This window comes from Peromyscus maniculatus, chromosome 3, assembly GCF_049852395.1.
Source record: "Peromyscus maniculatus bairdii isolate BWxNUB_F1_BW_parent chromosome 3, HU_Pman_BW_mat_3.1, whole genome shotgun sequence".
Taxonomy (NCBI): domain Eukaryota; kingdom Metazoa; phylum Chordata; class Mammalia; order Rodentia; family Cricetidae; genus Peromyscus; species Peromyscus maniculatus.
In genome coordinates this window covers 25,935,313-25,955,528 of record NC_134854.1, presented here as the reverse complement: position 1 = coordinate 25,955,528, position 20,216 = coordinate 25,935,313, and the positions used below count along the sequence as shown (strand labels likewise).

Sequence of the window (20,216 nt, the reverse complement as noted above, 5' to 3'; positions counted from 1 at the left end):
TGAGCTCACATAGCCAGGCAGGAGACATTTTTCTTATTTAGGAGTAAAGCTTTTTTTTTCTCCTTCAGGTCTCTGGCTGGCTGGATGAGGCCTACCCACTTTAAGGTATGCAATTACTTAATTGATCTAAAAATTAATAATTTCCAGGAACACATTCAGTGATGCAGCCAGAATAATATTTGACCAAATGGTTGGGTACTTCATGGCCTACTCAAGTAGTATTACCAGTTGACAGGCAGTATTAACCATCACTTCACTTTAGGTTATGGAGTTGAACTGTTCTCACCAGAACCAAAACTCTCAGTGAAGCTGAGGAATGATAATAAATTTAGGACCCTTATGTTTCTATGTACATATTACCAGATTCAGTAAATATTCACACTGATGTTTCTTTTTTTAAATTTAATTTGATTTTATTTTACAATATAATTTAGTTCTACATATCAGCCATGGATTCCCTTGTTCTCCCCCCTCCTGCCCCCCTCCCCTTCCCCCCAGCACACCCCCCATTCCCACCTCCTCCAGGGGAAAGCCTCCCCCGAGGACTGAGATCAACCTGGTAGACTCAGTCCAGGCAGGTCCAGTCCCCTCCTCCCAGGCTGAGCCAAGTATCCCTGAATAAGCCCCAGGTTTCAAACAGCCAACTCATGCAATGAGCACAGGACCCTGTCCCACTGCCTGGATGCCTCCCAAACAGATCAAGCCAATCAACTGTCTCACCTATTCAGAGGGCCCGATCCAGTTAGGGGCCCCTCAGCCTTTGGTTCATAGTTCATAGTTCATGTGTTTCCATTCGTTTGGCTATTTGTCCCTGTGCTTTATCCAACCTTGGTCTCAACAATTTTCGCTCAAATAAACCCTCCTCTTTCTTGCTAGTTGGACTCCCAGAGCTCCACCGGGGCCTAGCCGTGTATCTCTGCATCCAGTTTCCTCAGTCATTGGATGGGGTTTCTAGCACTACAATTAGGGTGTTTGGCCATCCTATCACCAGAGTAGGTCAGTTCGGGCTGTCTCTCGACCATTGCCAGCAGTCTATTGTGGGGGTATCTTTGTGGATTTCTGTGGGCCTCTCTAGCACTTTGCTTCTTCCTATTCTCATGTGGTCTTCATTATCATAGTCTCTTGTCTCTTGTTCTCCCTCTCTGTTCTTGGTCCAGCTGGGTTGTACAAGCTTGCATTCCCATCAGCAGTGGAGGAGAGTTCCCCTAGCTCCACATTCTCTCCAGCATAAGGTGTCTTCAGTGTTTTTGATCTTAGCCATTCTGACGGGCATAAGGTGGTATCTCAGAGTTGTTTTGATTTGCATTTCCCTGATAATTAGGGATGTTGAACAATTCCTTAAATGTCTTTCAGCCATTTGAGTTTCCTCTGTTGAGAATTCTCTGTTTAGTTCTATAGCCCATTTCTTAATTGGACTGTTGGGCATTTCTTAATGTGTAAAGAAAGAAGATATAGAAAGATGGTGAGTTTGTAGAAGAAGAAAATACTATTACTGCATCAAATAACTGCTTAATTTGGGCATAGTAGAAAGGAGTTTTCATGTTATATAAACCCAAGTTCAAAGCCTGCCTTTATTGGAAAAGGAAATTGATTATCAATCAAACATCCTTAAAAACTAAATGACTACAAGAAAATATAAGAAGATATCTGCTTAACCAGTCACCAGACAGAAAATAATTTGCATTTTGTAAAGGCCTGTTATTACCCTTAGACACAAGGAAACCACTGTATCTGTATTTCCGAGTTTTATGCCTCCCTTTAAAGGTTAATTCTTTTTTAAAGATATCTTTTTCCTTATTCAATGTATCTTGTGTATCTGAACATTTTGCCTGCACGTATGCCTGTACACCACATACATCCCTAGTGCCCACAGTGTTAGGACACAATGACTGCCACCTACAGAATTCAAATAAGACATGGCTGGAAGGTGTGTACCTCTATACATACTCTATAAAGTTTTAAAAGATAAATTTAGCATGTCTAGAAAATACATTGTGTGTGATTCATATTTTCTTGCACACAGGTCATTATCATGGAAGCACAGAAACAGTCTTTAGCATCTTGGGAAGCCAGCTTTCACTTAACGGGGGCATGATGAATGATAAAGCATCATGAGTAATGATGTAACCAAGTCAAATAAATGACAATAGGAAACAGCAGAGGTGATAAGAATTATAAGGTTTCAATGCAAACAGCCATGACACTGTGAGCAGATACAGCTTTGCTACCTGTGTTTCCAATTGAGATACGAAATCACCAAGGAACATTGCATTCTACCTGAAGAGACAGTTTGGAAAATATTTGCCTAGACTATTAATCATCTCCTTGCATCATCACAACAAAATATCACACTCTTTGTTGTAATCAACTGAAGTTTATTTCTCCTTGTCCTGGTGGCTAGAGACTAAGATCAAGATACCTGAAAAGGTATTTCTAGCACCTCTTTGCTTAGTTTTCAGATGGCTGCCTTCTAGCTGTACCCTTACATCCCATACAGGCCTTGTATGGCTCATCCCTTAATAAAAGACATGAGTCATAATGGATTAGGACACTACTCACATGACTCTTTAACCTTAATTATACCTTTATAAGCCAATCTGCAATGACAGCCACACTGGAGGTTAGGTCTTCAGCATGAATTGAGAGATAAGACAATTCAGTCTATAATACTTATGATTGGAACTGAAATTTTAAAACAAAATTACAGGGGAATGAAGGGAAGGAGTGAAGAGAAATTGTCTTTGGGTAGTTTCTTAAAACATTGTTGAAGGGTTCACACATCCCCACGGTTGGGTATGTTTGCATATGCCTGGTGGACCTGGACACATCCGCCTAGCCAGTTCCAGGTCAGGATAGCCATTTCCGGGTCAGGATCCGTGACTTTGCATGCTTACGTAAGCACGCAATGTAGCCATGTGATCTGCGCATGTGTGGAGTAGTGACATTGACCTGTGCACGCCCAGCCTTTAAAAGCCAGCGCCATGTTCCCTGTTCTTCTTCTCCACACATGTGTCTCTCCCACAGGCCTGCACACTCTCTGTCCCTTTTATCTTTAATAAAACTCTTATTAGCGGATTCTATCATGTTTTGTGACATTTCCTTGAAGGGTAAGAGCACAGCGCCAGAAAATAACTAACAATTGTAACATGTTTTTTTATACACCTTAAACATTTTTAAATGAGTAATAAAAAGACACATGAGCCCAAATATAAAAATAAAAACAATAGGCCAGGCATTGGCAGTGCACAGCTTTAATCCCAGCACTTGGGCGGCAGAAGCAGGAGGATCTCTGTGAGTTTGAGGTCAACTTGGTCTGCAAAGCAAATTCTAACACAGCCAGGGCTACACAGAGAAACCCTGTCTTGAAAAACCAAAATAAATAAAAATGAAAACAATGCATAGGATCCTTGCTAGCACCTTAATTCTCTATGAATTTGTGCTTGTGATATTAGTCAATCTATTTTTTTCTATATCACTGGATCACTTCATCTTGAAAGACTCCATTCAACATGAAATTTGTAGACTACAAGAAGATTGGCCAGATTAAGAATTTTATAAAGTTATTATTGATTTAAAAAGGTTTATATGAAAGCTGATCTTCAGACTTCTGATTTGTCAGACTCTTATTCACTGAATAATATCTTTATTTCCTGATAAATTCTATTACAAGTTATTTATAGAAAATATTAAAATTACTATAAAACCATAACTGGTCAAAAATAAAATTAAGAAAGACACTGTCTCCAATTTCTACTGCTGTTATAAAATACAGCAGAAAAGAAATTCAAAGAAGAACATTTTTTGGCTTATGGTCTCAGTGGTCTTAGTCTGCTGTCAGTTAATTCTCCTGGGTTCTGGCCTGTGGTGAGGAGCATCATCACAGAGGGAGCACACAACAGAGGAGGCTGCTCAACTCACGGAAGCCAGAAAGCAAAACAGAAGCAAGGAATGCGTCAAGATTCCAATATCCTTTGAAGGGCATGATTCCAATGTTCTAGTCTTTCTAAGTAGGGATCATCTCCTAAAAGTCCATAGCACAAAGCCTCACAACCAAACCTTTAGCAGATGAGTTTTGGAGACATTCTGCATCTACACCACAGAAACAACTTTACAGCCTCGTGGATATCTGGTCAAACGAAGACATGAAATGCTTGTGTTAAAGACATGAAACACATGAGTGTTAAATATTTCCATGATCCTTAGGGTGAATAATGCATTATAGATTAGGGAAAAGAAAACATAGTTTTTATCAAAAATAATTATCTAGTTATTTATCTGAAGCAATCATACAATGAGATATACTGAGCAGGTCAGTAGGATAGTAAGTCTTATGACCATAACACATAGTTACCTTTGCATTTTCAAATAAATAAATGAAAGTTCAATTTGAAAATGTAAGCAACTACCATAATTTAATGCAGAAATTACACTGAAAACATATGCCAAAAAATGGATCTATAAAATAGATTTTGTCCTAGCTCTGTTTCCATGGATACCTGTCATCTCCTGACCTCTGCTCCTAAAAAGAACAAAATTTTTATGAGTAGTATGCTTTTTATTTTTTATTATTACTTTAATTCTACATACAAGGTATCATTGTGATAATTAATTATATGTAAAAATAAATCAGGTACTTAAAATTTCTTCTTGACCCTTATTTTATTTTTTAATATATAGCAATGTACATATTCATTAAATACAGTATAATGTCTTCCTTTTTCTCATTTTCTTTATCTTTTCTTTTCTGCTTTTTAAATTTTTCTTTCCCTTTTGTTGAGTTAAGGTCTCATTTATTCCAGATTTGCTTCACCATGTTATTTAGCTGAGGATGACTTTGAATTTCTCATATTTAATTAATTTTTTAGACTTATTTACTTTATGTGTATGTTTTGTCTGCATGTATATATGTGTTTCTTGTATGTACCTTGTGCCTGTAAAGGCACTGGATCCCCTGGAAATGGAGGGTACAGATGGCTGTGAGCTGCCATGTGGGTGCTATGAAGTGAACCTATGTCCTCTTCAAGAGCAGCAAGTGCTCTTAACTGCTGAGTCTTCTCTCCAGCCAAACCTTGAATTTCTGATCCTTCTGATTCCATCTCTCTAGTGCTAGAATGAAAGGTATGTGCCATCATGCCCAATTTATATAGTGCCAGATATTAAACCAAGGGCCTCGTGAGTGCTAGGCAAGCACTCTCCCAATTGAGCTACATCCCTACCCCATAATGTGATATCTTCAATACTTAATATTCACTTCACATCTGTGTAAGTTAAGATTCTCCAGTGAAATAAAACCAATAGAAACAAAGAAATGGGTAGCTAGATGAATTTTAGATGAGGCCCAGCTCAAAGAAGTGCTTCACTGGGGGAGATACCATAAAGATTATGGCCTGGTCTGATTTCATCTTGACCTCTCGGCTTCTTGATCTATCAAGATGTGAGCAAGCTTCTACCACTGTGGGTTTACCTGTTGTCATGCCATCAATGGAAAGGTAAAGAGAAGCATATAAAGGAGACACTGATTGTTGGTAACTGACCCATATCATTGTGTGGCCTGCGAAATAACACTTTCTCTAGCTGGCCAGCTGGAGAACCAGGGCAATCAGTGGGGTAGTACAGCCTAAAGCCGCCAGCCTGAGATTCCAAAGAAACTGAAGTCTAGTTCTAGTCTGAAGAAAAAAAAAGACTGGTAGCTCACCTCAAGTGGCCAAACGAAGGAGCTCCTTTGCAATCGGTCTCTGGATATAACTTAGGATTTGAGTTAATTAGATGAGGCTCCCATTGGCAAGATCCAAACATTACTCTCATCAAAAAGTCCCCCTCAAAAGCACACCCAGAATGTGTTGCTAGCCAAACACCAGCCCAGTGAGATTGACAATTAATACTGACCAGCCAGTATTTTCCCATGTACTTATATATGACATTTTAATTTTAGGGAACACACTGTCTCAATATTTTTCTTCTGTTAAAAAGGCATAAAACCATGGTCAACTTTGTAATTAATGGAGAGAGTATAGGAATATAGTACTAAGAAAAATTTTGGAAAAATAAACCTTTAAATCTTACATTCAGCAACAATTTGTTTTTATAGTAAAGTTAGTTGATAAAAGAGTGGCTATTTTGAAAGAACAAAGCAAACAAACTTTCTTGCAATTCTTTGTCCAAAAGGAATCAAGGCCAAGAGCAGCTAAGAATGCTATGACCTTTCAAAAATAGAACAGTAAATAATCTAGCTAAGACCAAAAGTCACTTTTGGAACAATGTTATCTAAGACCTAGAAAGTCTTTCAATTTAAGCCCAATAATTATCTATCAAGAAAATAATTTTTGAATTTTCTTTTACCATTAAAATCATATTTTATCCTTAAAATTGTACCTATGGCTAGCATGGTGACACATCTTCAATCCCAGCACAAAAATGCAGAGGTATGAGGATCTCTGTAAGTTTGAGATCCAACTGGGCTACATACTATTATTTAGTACTGTTAACAATGGTCACACTGTTGTATACTGTATTTCCATTCTGCTCTTTGTCTCCACAAAATGGTATTTTAGATTCCATATTTAAGTGAACACATATCTGGCAGATGTTCCTCTGCATAGTATGCTGCAGATTGATCTAAGAATTTGTAAACTTATTTTTAAATGCTCGATGATATTCCAGGGTATTTGTGTGCGTGTATGTGTGCTTGTGCATGTGCGTGTGCATGTGTGTGCGTGCGTGCGTGTGTGTGTGTGTGTGTGTGTGTGTGTGTGTGTCTTCATTCATCTTTATCCATCCATCCACCACAGACACCTAGGCTGTCTGTTATAGCTGTTGAAGTCAGTGCTGAAATGAACAGGAGAGTCCAGGTATCTTCTTGAGATTCTGATTTTGTTTGTAGATGTACACTCTCAGAGGTGAGACTGGTAAGTCACATCGCAGTTCTAGTTACGATTGTTTTCAGAAATGTTCATTGTGTCCTCCAAGAGTTCACAGTGGGTGAAGAACAGTTTCGTCAATAAATGGTGTTAGAGAAATCACCTCATCCTCTACAGGAGAATAAAATTAGGACCTTAACTCAAGCCCTGCACAAAAATCAATTCAAAATGGATTAAAGGGAGACCTGAAGCCATGGGTCTACAAAAGGGAAGCAGGGGTGTTTTTGACACGAGTTTGGGCAATGATTGTTCGACTACGATACAAAAAGCACAAGCAACAGCGGTGAAAACAGACGCCAGTGGGATTGCACCGAGCTAAAACGCTTCTGCACAACGCGGAAATATCAACGAAGTGGAGACGATCCGCAGACGGAAGTGTTTGCAAGCCGCCCTGCGTCTCATAGGGAATCACCACCTCGATGTGGTTAGAAACTTAAGCAACACAATAGTTAAATGGCCAGAGGATTTCAATAAACATTTCTCTAAAAAGACTTAAAAAAGTCAACAGTTTTAAACCAGTTGTCAACATCACTAGCATTAGATCAATGCACTTGAAACCTACAATGAGATATCAGCAAACCTGTTCCCAAAGAGACAAGACTTAGGGAGTGCTAGGTAGGGTTGAAGACACAAAGATCTTGATCCATTATTGGTAAGAATGGAAATTTGACAAATTTTCTGCTCCTTTCTTGTTTAGCATCTTCATTCACTCCGCAAAGCACCTGTTTCAAATATTTCCATTATCTTCAAACTCCCTCCGCTCCTCCATAAGCCAGTAAATTGCTTTCATTCCATATCTAGAGAAAAATATACCCTGCCAATGGAAACAACTCGCAGTTGTTTGAAACTCTGCCTATTTTTCTTTTCTTCCTGTCACAGGAAAGCTGTCAGAATCCCTCAGTGCTGTGATACCATCCACAACTGCCCCTCCTCCCCTACTGTTTACCCATTCTCTGTTTTTTCCTGTTAGATTTATTTTGTTCTGTTATACTCTTCATACAAAGGAAATTCAAATGTGCAGAGAGTCCAACTATCTCAAAATGAAAATGGCCCCATCTCTCCTTCATGGGTGTTTTCCATCTCATTTATTTACATTTCTTAACTGACTAAGCATGTGCTCCGCAGAAGCAGACTGTCCATTTTTTCTATGCCTACTTTCTCACTTCCCACTCTTGAGCCCACATTTGTCCAGGTTACCACCTTTAGTTGATCAATGCAGCTTTAGCTGGAAGGCATAATGTCCTCCAGTTTGCTAAATCCCATACACTCTGCACTTCTGATCCTAGTGAGTATCTGTGTGGCTGCAGCAGGGAACACTGTCCTAATGACCACTCTTCCGTGCAGCTCCGATTGCTGGAGATAAAGGCAATGCCACTGTTTTTGGTAGCTTCAGCTAGACCTTACTAAGAGAATGGACCTCTTCTGTGTATGATTCAAAGATACTGTCTTAACCTTTTCTCTTTCAGAGTATGAATTCCCCCCTAAATAATGTTATTTATTTCTATGGCCTCAATCACCATCACTAGGTTACTATCTTTTTGGATTTCAGGAAAATATACACAGTTGTAAGATAATTAAGCCTGCAAATAGGTCACTTGTAATTTGTAGGGAAATAACCAATAGTTTCTCCCACAAATGTGTTCCTCTTCTGTGTTTCCTATCTCTGTGAAAGCAGCAAAATTTGACTTGTAAATCTCTTCAGTGTTCCCCATCTGAGCAAGAAGCAGCAAAAATCTTATAATGCTCCTGTTTGCCAACACAGAAAAAAATACAGAACTCCCTCTAGCTGATCAAGCTAAAACCCTGACACTTCTATCAGCCTGTGTTGCTCCCTGCCCATCCAAATGCCATTATCTTCTTCGGTGGTCACTCCAACAGCCTCCTGAATGATCACTCCACTGTCTGACTTCACTTCACTTCCACACTCAGCCTAGTGACATTTGAAAAGCGTGTATCCAGTTACGTCAGCCTCTTGTTCGAAATCTCTCACAGCTGATCACTGGTCCTTGGATAGTGTCAAACGCCACTGAAAGGGTAAAAAGAACTGAGAAATTTACACAGATGAAGAATTTTCCAATTGCAACCCTGTAGGTTGGTTTTAAGAAATATTTAGAAATATAAAACTTGAAATTATTTTATTAGTCTGCAAATAAGAATAATAATATTAAACATTTGCATATGACTTTTACTAATAAAGCATGATAGTTCTATTATTTTTATTCATGATTTTCAAATACAAGTCTTAAAGTAAGAATTGTTTCCCCCATTTTATTAACAAGAAAATAGAGAATGAATATAAAGGTAAGTGACTAACCAAGCCCAATTATCCTCTAAGTTCTATGATTGGTACTCAAACTTAATCAAAACTAAATCATTCCATAAACTGAAATTAAGAGATTGAAGTTGAAATCAGAACAGTCTCATGTTAAATTTTAGTAAGTAGGAAAAAAAGTGTGACAGATAGAAGATAGATGGGTAGATGACAGACAGGTAGAAGATAGATAGATAGATAGATAGATAGATAGATAGATAGATAGATAGATAGATGATAGATAGGTAGGTAGATAGATAGATAGATAGATAGATAGATAGATAGATAGATAGATAGATAGATAGGATAAAATTTTCATACAACTATCTCAGTACAAAATTAAATAACTTTAAAAATAGGTATTATATTTAGAGAAAATTTTATTCTAAAAAAGAACAGTACCATTTATATTTTCAAAAACTAGGTATAATACTAAATTTATTGTATGTAAATAAACCCAGATAATATAGGGATTTAACTAGTTACAATTATATCTTATTTATTTCAATACCAGAGTTGACTTTCAAAAAAGAAAAAAACACTCCCACCATAAAGTGATGTAATTGCCACTAAACAAAAAGTGAAACATTTGTCGGCCTGAAGTGAAGGGTAACTGAAGGGTATCTGAAGAGATAAAGAGGTAGAGTCAGCACTGTCCTCAGAAGATTCAGGCCCTCAACCACAACTCCGCGTGGGGAACTCAGCCAAGAACAAAATGAATGCCTACCATCACTGACAGGGGCACCTGGGAGCCAGTGTGAATGAAAGACCGAGAACTGAGCCAATTCAGGTCAACCAGGTGTAATGAAGCCTAGATGAACTAGGAGATAGATGCCGACCAAGTGGAAATGCCTGTCCAGATAACAGCCAGTGAAAGAGTCCACCAAAATTAAGGAGGAACAAAGGCAGCTCTCAGAGGCCAACCCTCCCAGTGATTGCAATGCAAATTCCTTCCATGAAAGAGCCTGCTCCAAATGTAGAAAATCCAAATGAAACTTTCACAGTATCACAATATGTAGAGACAAAAGCAACTCTGAAACTCAATTTGGTTTAAGAGGAAATCACTTTATACTCCACTGGTTCCTGAATTTAATGAAAATTTTGAGGAGGAATAGCCATGATGAGAATTACTGTTCTTTTTCCAATAATTAAATAAAATATGCAAATACAAACAAAAATAGTAATAAAAGTCAAAAGCAAGAAAGCACCCAGGAAAAAGAACAGCATCAGGACTGTGAGACCATCCAGAACCCTACCTCCATTGCAGAAAGTTGCAATCAACAGTGCCCAGTTTTGAGAGTACAGTATGCCTAACTGGAAATAACAAATAAAACACAGATTAAAATGGGTATTTTGTGCTTTATTTCATAGCTTTGGCATGTAGCTTTTTTCTTATTTTGTAAAACATTGTCAAGAAAAGACCAGAAAACATGTAAAGTATTAATAGCTACAGTAACCTATTATTTCTTTTACAGCAGATGTATGAGGAAAATAATAAAGAAAGATAAATAATTAAAAATCATAACAGATACTAACCTGCCAGGGGAGATGACATCATCAGGAAGGTAGTTTTCCCAAGGCAAGGCTTATCAACTCTTCTCTGAATGTGTTGTCCCCTGCAATTTCCCCAAATGTGGGAAGTGCCACTCCATAATTTGTGACAGTGAGAAACTGAGTTCACACTTTCCTCTGGAAGAAAAATCCTAACAAACATCAGAAAAACTTTGCCTGAGACTAACCAAAGGCAACTAGGGTCTGTCTGGTGGTTCTAGGTAGACAGATTGCCCTGAGCCACTAAATCCAGCTAACTCAAGTTTATATACATTACTTAACTGGTCTCAGGGATAAACTATTTAATTCAGGCTTCAAGTCCTCTAGACAGTATAACTTCACATGTAAATAAAGGATAAAAGTAATATTATTTTCATTTCCAATCATTCACTTAGTTATAAAAGTTTTCCCAGGCAGATCACCCTAGCCCAAGCTTGTTACCATAAATAATGAGAAACTAACCATGGGCCAAAAGCTGCTTTGGGTAAAAGTGTGAGGAAGGGTTACTGTGGGACAACACGGAAGGAGTGACTGCAAACAGGAAATCATCTACATTTCCAAGACCTTTGACCTAGAAACTCAGTCTCTGGATATTTATTCAATGCATATCCTCCATAACTGTTTATGTGGATATTTGAGGCAGCATTACTTATAGTCACAGAAATAAAAGCACATTACACTTCAACAAAGACAGTGATAAATTTTGATCCATTCATACAGTGAAATTATAGACAGTCATTGAAAAGACTGAACTAGAGCTGTGTTCTTACTAAGAAAAACCTTCCAATCAAACTGAATTTAAAATCAATGTTCTATCCTGTGGTAGTTCCTTTCATGAGTAATTTTTAGATCCTGTCTTCCTGTTGATACATAAGGATATCTTCATATGCATAAGTTCATACATACAATGTTTTATATAGCAAGAAAAATTTCAAAGTGCTAAACTCCAGGTGTAGATGAAACTGAGCAGAAGATTATTTCTTTAATTTTCATTGCACATCTAACTTACCACATACCTGTTCTAACTATGAACATTACACAACAGTTTCCAAAGTTTCTATGGGACTTACTTATCATCGCAGGTGAGACTGGAGGCCACTTTAATTGGCTTTGTTTAATTTCTTGATCAAATTTATTTCTTTAAAGCAGTAGAAACTGTTAAGTGTGGGAGGGTCAGGGTAGCCATGGCTGGGTATCCTTTGTCCACCCGCCCCGAGCATAAACAACTGCTTATAATTGACCCATATTATATTTACAGCAATGGCCCATGTGATCTTGTACTCATCTTCCCTCCAGAGCAAGCAGGTTCAATGAGGCACTAGTGTTTAATTAAGTACAATTTTAAAAAGCTGGATCAGGCCTCACTAGACATATAAATGCAATATACTTAGTACCATAAAGTTGGCTAATAATACACATCCATAAGGTAAAAAGACTCTTATAGCAGAGTATTAAGTTAGCCAGAATCCAATTTGTGAAAAAACTCCTGTATACTCTCATTGGTGAGCAATAATGCATTTCAGTTTCATCCTGACACAAAAATCTCTCAGGTTCCTTTACGTTCTTTTATGTAAGTACCATAAACCATTAATAGAAGTGCTCTCCTAGGTCTCGATTCAAATGTGGCTTGATTTGTAGATTTCATTAGCAAATATCAAGAATATTTTCTTTTGCTGGTAATACAAAGTGGGACAAAGCTGCTAATGCTTGCTTTGTGAAAACTTGCATAATGGTGCATAAAAGCTCCTTTGTCTGGGGACCTTGTCAAAATTAGAAATAATCTTGTCTCAGGATAGGGAGACTTTGATTATTTTTAAAGTACAATTGATGGATATTTCTGACCCTCCCACACTTAACAGCAAATATAAACTAGACAAAGGAATACTCTGCTCTGCTATCATTTCTTCCCCCAGGACAATGCTTTCAAAATTCCAACTGTGATACATCTCACATTGCATTTCAGCACTCTGCTGATAAGAGAAAATTCTGAGTTTTCTAGGACCTTCCAGTCCCAACCCCTGAGCTGAAATGCTTCTTAGCCTTGACAGTGGGGACTTGGGAGGCATTCCTACAACCTGAATCTCCTCTGAGTATAAAAGCAAAACACTTCCCAGGAGGAACAGACCTGTGATCACTTTATTGCACACTCCATAGCAGAACCAGGAACAATAGTAATAACCAGCCAAAACTCATCTGCTCACCAAGGCAGGTGCAGGGGACAAGCCTTCCTCTTCTAAAAGAAATATTAAACAACAAAAAAGGCCTACCTTCCCCAAAACACTTCTCACAAAAATGCATAATCACTATTTATATACCGTTTGATATGGTTTGGTTATGAGACTTGATTATGAACAACTGAAACATGTTCCAACAACATAATTCTCCATTTACTGAGTTTGGGCAGGTTTGGGGTCAATGAAATGCAATTTGAGTAAGTGTCTCTCAGAGCAACACTAACTGGAGCCACTGTGGAATACGTCACCATTGTCTCTGAACAGAAATTCAGATCCTCACATGTCACGTTGACCTTTTAATCAGTCAGCCTCTAGAAAATGTCAACTGTTTGAGGAGCAGCTCTCAAATTACATGACAAATGGCTAGCAGTTCTTTATTCTGAAGCCCTGAGAAATAGTAGTGATCAAGAAAGAACAGTACATACACCACACAAAATCTTGTACTTCTATGATATATCATGGCTGATTAATAGACATATCATTTATCAGTTGTTTATCCAAAAAATATTTAGACACCATACGCTGTCTACAGACAAGGTATTTTGTCAATGTTCTGAATGCTCCCTCTTATAGAATATGAATTCTGTATGCTTTGTGGTACATATTCATAAATATTATTTCTCTTGAGATCACAAACATAGTGTAGCATTTAATATGGAAAAGAGCCTCAGAAAGATTAATTTATTACAATTGTCTATAAGTTCAAAACTAGAACCACACAGTAGATTCTGTCCCTGAATCCTGTGGCTTTGCAGAGTACCTTATTTATATTCAGTTTACAGAGGTATTAGAAATGCCATGGTTCCCTGAGATACTATATGTGTGTATACATATATACATATGCAAATAATTGAGCTACAAATACAATATATATAAATATATATATACCTATACACACTAGTCAATTAGCTAAGACTATTTTTAAAGATCAATGTGACAATTCCAGTGCCAGGTATGGTAGCATCCACTTGTATTTCTAGCTAAGTCAGGACTCTTGTGAGTTCAAGACCAGCCAGGGCTACACAGTGAGATCTCTATAAAAACAAAGGACAATTCAGAGTTGCTAAAAAGATTTATTACAATACTGTAGCAAGACACTTGCAGAGTGGCTGCTTTAGGAAGGGAAAGTCAGAGAAAACTTGTCTGGAAAAAGTGCCATTTGCAGTGAGTGATACATGATTGAAGGAAAGGAAATATCCCTGCCTATAGCTGGGTTGGAGGTGAGTTCAAGCAGAGGAATACCAGGGTTCTCATTTTCTGAACTTATGAGTAGAAAGATTAGCAGAGGATTATGTAAGGCCCAATCATATAACTTCGACAACTAAGCTATATGACTTATACACGAGGCACACTGATAAGAACTGATTGGAATAGAAGCTGGTTCCACAGAGACAATAAAGAACCCTGTCTCCTTCAACTTATGGAATATCTTTAATACATAGCCTCCAACATCACCTCACAACACAAAAGGAGACCAGGAAAAAACTTCATGAGCCAGAGCTACAGTGATGGCTGCCATTTCCACCTACATCCCTTTGCTCTAATCAAGGTGGAAGTAGGGGAACAGGGCATGTTTAACTATGTGATGAGGAAGAAAACAAAAGAAGTGATTGACAAATGTTAGCATTCGAGGAAGAAAAGAAAAGAGGTTATTGAGAAATGTTAGCATTCTTCACAACAGGCCTCTTACACATAGTTTTAAAATGGCCTTTTGTGTACAATGAAAAGTCACTGGGGTTTCAAGCAGAAGAGAAATGGGGTCGGTTATTATTTAGAATGATTATTTTGCCTAATGTAGAAGCCCAAATGTCATGGGTGAGAGCACAGTTGGAGTCTACAGTAGAATCTGGGCAAAATTATGTCTGGACTGGTTTGTAATAAAGAAAATAAAAAGTGGTCAGATTTGCAAAAATAGTTATTTGGTGCAAGGGAAAGAACTTCTTGACAGATGAAACACTTAGTGTCAAAATAACGTCTTGACCTCTTTTCCCATTTTGATTAGCTGGTAAAATTTATTGAGATATAGCGGCTTGGGAAAGGTTATATTTGGGATTGGGTAGAGGAGAACAGTTTATAGTTATAATATATATTTAGGAGCATTAAGTTTAAAATGCCTATTAGGCCTTCAAAGAATACATTGATGTGTGAATCTGGAACCCAAGAGAGTAATTTAGTTTGGAGATAAAATTTGACATCATCATTGAATAGATAGAATACAAAGTTTAGAAATGTCATTTCATGATATGTGCAAGGGACTACAGACAATGTTTAAGCACAAATATATCTTTTAGTGAATATTTATAAAAGAAAAAAATAAATTGTAAATCCTTCACCTTCAAGGAAATAATTATTTTGGAAAGTAAAAAATTAAAACGCTACAAATTTACATTGTGATATGAATAAAAATTTTTATTTGCAAATAATGCAACATGGTGCTTCCATCTGTATGGATATGATAGGGCAGCTTTTCTCTAGCTCTTAAACAGAGATAGATGGCACTGCACAAGCATATAATCTGTCTTTGGTGTTAGCTCAGAAACAATAAAAGCCATGGCTCAAAGTTTAAAATGACATAAGTAAAAGTAGACTTTGATACTGCCCATAAATATTAGGCATCAATAGAACCGGGCCTGGTTAAAGTTAGAAAGAGATTTGATCACCATGTCATGACATTCACTCCAAATGGGAAGTTTGATTATGAATAAATTCTACTGAATAAAATGTGTGTGTGGTTTTTTTCAGTTTGTAAGGGCCCCATTGTATGCTTCTACGTGTTTTCTTCTGTGTATGTAAGTAAATGTAAAGTTTCAGAATCTGATGGGTTTTTTTAAACTGCATCACAATATTTCCAGAGTTATTTCCAGTGTGAATTCAGCTTAGCTCAAAACCGTTCACGTCCTGTGGACTGCACACTCCTCCCCTCCCACTGGGTCTTCCCAGAGTCTTGGATTCGTGCTGAGTTGTATTACTAGTTCCCCAGTGAACCTAAAGAGAGAGAATTGTGCTTTTGTTTCTTTTCTAGGAAGAATTTAATCCTTCCTTCCTCACAGAAGACAAAAAGCAAAAATGGGGAATCAAAGTGGAAAAGAAACAGAAAAAGGCCTCTTTGCATTTTAAATATCAGAGTTTTTCTTGTGAGAGATTATATAGTCCATTGTACCTAGGTTAGGCCCTCATGTCAATCTAGTAGCTGATTTTCATTATTTGTTTTAAAGAAATAAGTCTTTAAAGTGATCAGTTGGCCAATAAAAAACTTTAGGATGTGTGTGTATGTGTGTGTGTGTGTGTGTGTGTGTGTGTGTGTGTGTGTGTGTGTGTGTAATAAAACTAGTGCAAAATCATCTTTCAAATATGATATTAAAAATTATAAAACTCTTTCCTATGAAGTCAAATTGTGTAATCAATAATTCTGAACAATCTCCTTTGTAAATATATGCACTCTCTCCAATTAAAATCCCAGAAAGAGATCTTTACAGCAGAGCTGAACTCTAAAGACTGTTTTACAGGGTGGACATTTCAAGCAGAAACAGGGCTTTGAATTAAATGAACATCAAGGTAACCCACCCTTTCCACTGAGGAGCATATGAGCAGATGCTCCCTGGGACTTCATCCTCAAAAGCAACTTAATCAACATCAGCCTCTTATGTGGGAAGCCTACACACTGATTCCAACTTTCCCTCACTAAGTTCATTATTGCATTGAATCATTGCATTACTGCATTGTTGCATTGCTCTTCACAATCAAACCAAGTCTCTCACTATGGGAAATCATCTTTAGGGTGTCATATTTGGCTTCAAAGGCCGTCCTTGACGTCCACTGCCTGTCTCCACTTATCCCGCACACACTCACTGAACACAGTTTGTAGCAATTCTTCTGCCCCTGCTGTGGCTTTTTGGCATCTTATTCCAATACTTTATAGTTTCCAAATTTTACACACACTAAGAAGATGTATTTTCATAGTCACTAATGGTTTCAAGGTTGTACAAGGCTTTTAAAGCATGTCTTACTATAATGGGATTTCTTATGAAGGTCCTAGAAAAGTATAGGTTTATTGCTAGAAATGGAGTAAGGCCATGCTTAGGCCTTAAGTATGATTCATTGTTATTTTGACATTCTTATTTGAAACACCTCTATAAAAGCAGAGTAATTTTTCCATGTAGCAAATTTCAACAAATGTTAATTGTCTTGGAAGTCTTGACTCTCAGCTGCTGAGATACATCAGTCAGATGTGTTGCCTTTATTGTTCTATAATGCCCTTTCTACAATCCAAGACCATCCAGTCCCATTTGACTCAAAAGTGTTGAGAGAGATAGATTGAAACGTTCAGCTTAATGATGAAGGCAGAGATATGGATCACAAGAAAATGACACTTAAACACCTATTACTAAGAAAAGAAACTAAGGAGAACATGAGCTCAAATTAAAAGTGTTGTCATGGAGAAGTCCGTACTCCTTGGTATATATGGTTTTGTAGCACAGTCAAGGGACTGACATTCATAATAATGATCCCTAATAAACAGTAGCTCCAAGCATGTTCTGAATTCTTCATTTAATTAGGCAGATATGCTCACATTACTAGACAGAAGTATTTTATAATAAAAAAAAAATAACATAAGAATGAAAGTTTCCAATGCATTCATTATGAGAAAGTTTACTCATAAGAAAAATCATCTGCAATAACAACATAAATAATATTGTACTAATTAAAACATCTTACATAATTTTCTGCAAATGTCTATGCACTTAAAGAGAGTTCAGACACTCCTGGGGTTGTCATAGAAGATTTCCAAAGCTGCTGGTGACTGAATTCTTCTTGGAAGAACTGAAAAGATGCAAACAGTATTCCTGGACAAACAGACAAACAGTATATCTTGGAAGGGATGGATTTACAGGTTATATTCATAAAACAATAAGAGATCACACAGAAGAAAGAGTGTTGGAAGGCTAACAATGTAGCTACGATATAGACAGGCTTAGACATCAACCCGAGAAATGTATCCATAACAGAATGTGAAACAAAGCCACTGAAAGCTCCCAGTTAGAAGCCATCTGATAAAACACAGCTGTGTTTGCTGCTTTTGATTCTGTGTTGTCTGTTTGTTCTTAAGGAAAAGATTTATTAGTGGCACTGGAGGCCAGTAAGCCAGCAGTCCGTGCTCTTGAGGCAACCATCCATCAAGCTATAGAGACTATAGGAAGAGTACCTTTCCTTCCTTCAAGTGGCCCATGTCTTTAATCATAGAACTCAGGAGGCAGAGGCAGGGGAATCTCTGAGTATGACTCCAGCCTGGTCTACAAAGTGAATCCAGGACAGCAGAGGCTACACAGAGAAACCATGTCTCGATAATCAAAAACAAAAGAATATTCTCATCTGGACAGCATTACATATGAAGCGTCTGTTTCCTGAAGAGAATTCTAGAACAATCCATCCTGTGCCTTTCATATCCTACCAAATTGTCTTAGAAGGATTCATTTAGGACTTTTCAAATGGAAAACAAATAGAATTTGAAGTCCAAGCCCTGCAGCAAAGAAGGTAAAGATAGTAAAGCATAGGAGTCGATGCAGAAAATGGATTGAACATGGCCTGCCATGTAAGGACATCTTCACTTACATTGTCCTCTAAAAGGGAGTGAGTTTTGTTTCATCCTGAGTTCAAGGCTGCTGCAACAAATCCTGAAGAGTTCTCAGAACTCTCAGAACTCAGGGGTGTGGGAAAAGTCTTAGACCTTGTATTTGCCAATTCACCTCAACCCAAGTAACCTTTCTTGTGTCTCCACGGCTGGAGAAGATAGAACAACATAAGACGGTGTCCACCAGTCAGGCTCCTACCTTCCCACAAACCTGGAACAGAAGGCGCTCCTCTTTCAGCTGTGTCTATCAAAGGGAGGACCCAAGTTCTTGGAGAAGAACATCCCGGGCTATAAATCCGGGAGGAAGCGTTTTTAAAGGACACCTGAAAGAAGCAGAAAAATAGCATATACTTATGAAGGTTTTTGTTGGTGGTGTTTTTTTAAGTAAATGCTTTAGAATTCAAGGTCCAAGACCTAATGGTCTGAAGAAGTCTATTTAATCATTTGGTCAAGGTGAGGGAGAGACTAAGGTTGGCTTGTTCTGAAGCAATTATTTTACATAAGAAAAAAATGAAAGGAAAAAAGTTATGACCATGAACACAATAATTGCCCTTCATGGTATTTGAGAAATACTTGAGGAAAGACATGAGTTTGAAAATATTCTTTGGTAATAGTATTTTATTCCAAAACTACTGTGAGCCTAAATTTTAAAGATTTTTTTCAGTAGTACAAAATAGTATTAAAATCCAACTTCCAAAATGAAAACTAGCTCATCACACTAAAATTAAGTTCCCTGAAGTAATTCTAACCAAAAGCCACTTTTTATTTATTTATTTTACATCCAGGCCACAGTTTCCCCTTCCTCCTCTCTTCCCAGTCCCTCCCCGACATCACCCTCTGCTCCCACCCCCTAATACACTCCCCCTCCATTTGTGTTCAGAAAAGGGCAGGTCTCCCATGAACATCAACAAAGCATGGCATATCAAGTTTCGGTAAAAACAAGCACCTCCCAACTTTTTAAGGCTGGACAAGGAAATCCAGTATGAGGAGTAGGATCCCCAAAGCCAGCAAAAGAGTCAGAGACAGCCCCTGTTCCCACTGTTAGGAGGTGTTAAGAGGACTAAACTTCACAACTGTAACCTATGTGCAGAGGGCCTAGGTCAGTCTCATGCAGACTCCCTCATGTCTGTTCAGTCTCTGAGCTCCTATGAGCCCAGGTGAGTTGATTTTATGGGTTTTCTTGTGGTGTCCTTGATCTCTCTGTCCTTTCTCTGCCTCTTCTACAGGATTCCTCTAATATTTGGATATGGATAACTCTAGATATTTCTCTTCTCAGGATTTCCCCTAACTCTGCCTATATTTGGCTGTGGGTCTCTGTATCTGTTTCCATCAGTTGCTGGATGAAGCCTCTCTGATGACAACTGGGCTAGGCACCAATCTATGAGTGTAGCAGTATATCATTAGGCATCACTGTAATTTTTTCCTTCAGTCATGTTTGGCTCTATCCCAGGTCCCTGGGTCATCCAGCCTGTGGATCCTGGTGCTCCAGGAAGTGTCGGGCATGGGCTTACTCTCCTGGCATGGGTTTTAGTCTAGACCAATCATTGGTTGACTACTCCCTCAATCTATAGGCC

The 20,216-nt window shown here is 37.9% G+C and overlaps 1 non-coding gene across 1 annotated transcript; it reads left to right on the top strand.

The window, feature by feature from the left end:
- The first annotated feature begins 10,756 nt into the window (after nt 1-10,756).
- Nucleotides 10,757-10,920, top strand: LOC121828443 (U1 spliceosomal RNA). The gene has a single exon (XR_006070911.2). It is a non-coding gene; the product is annotated as a U1 spliceosomal RNA (small nuclear RNA).
- Nucleotides 10,921-20,216: the final 9,296 nt, after the last annotated feature.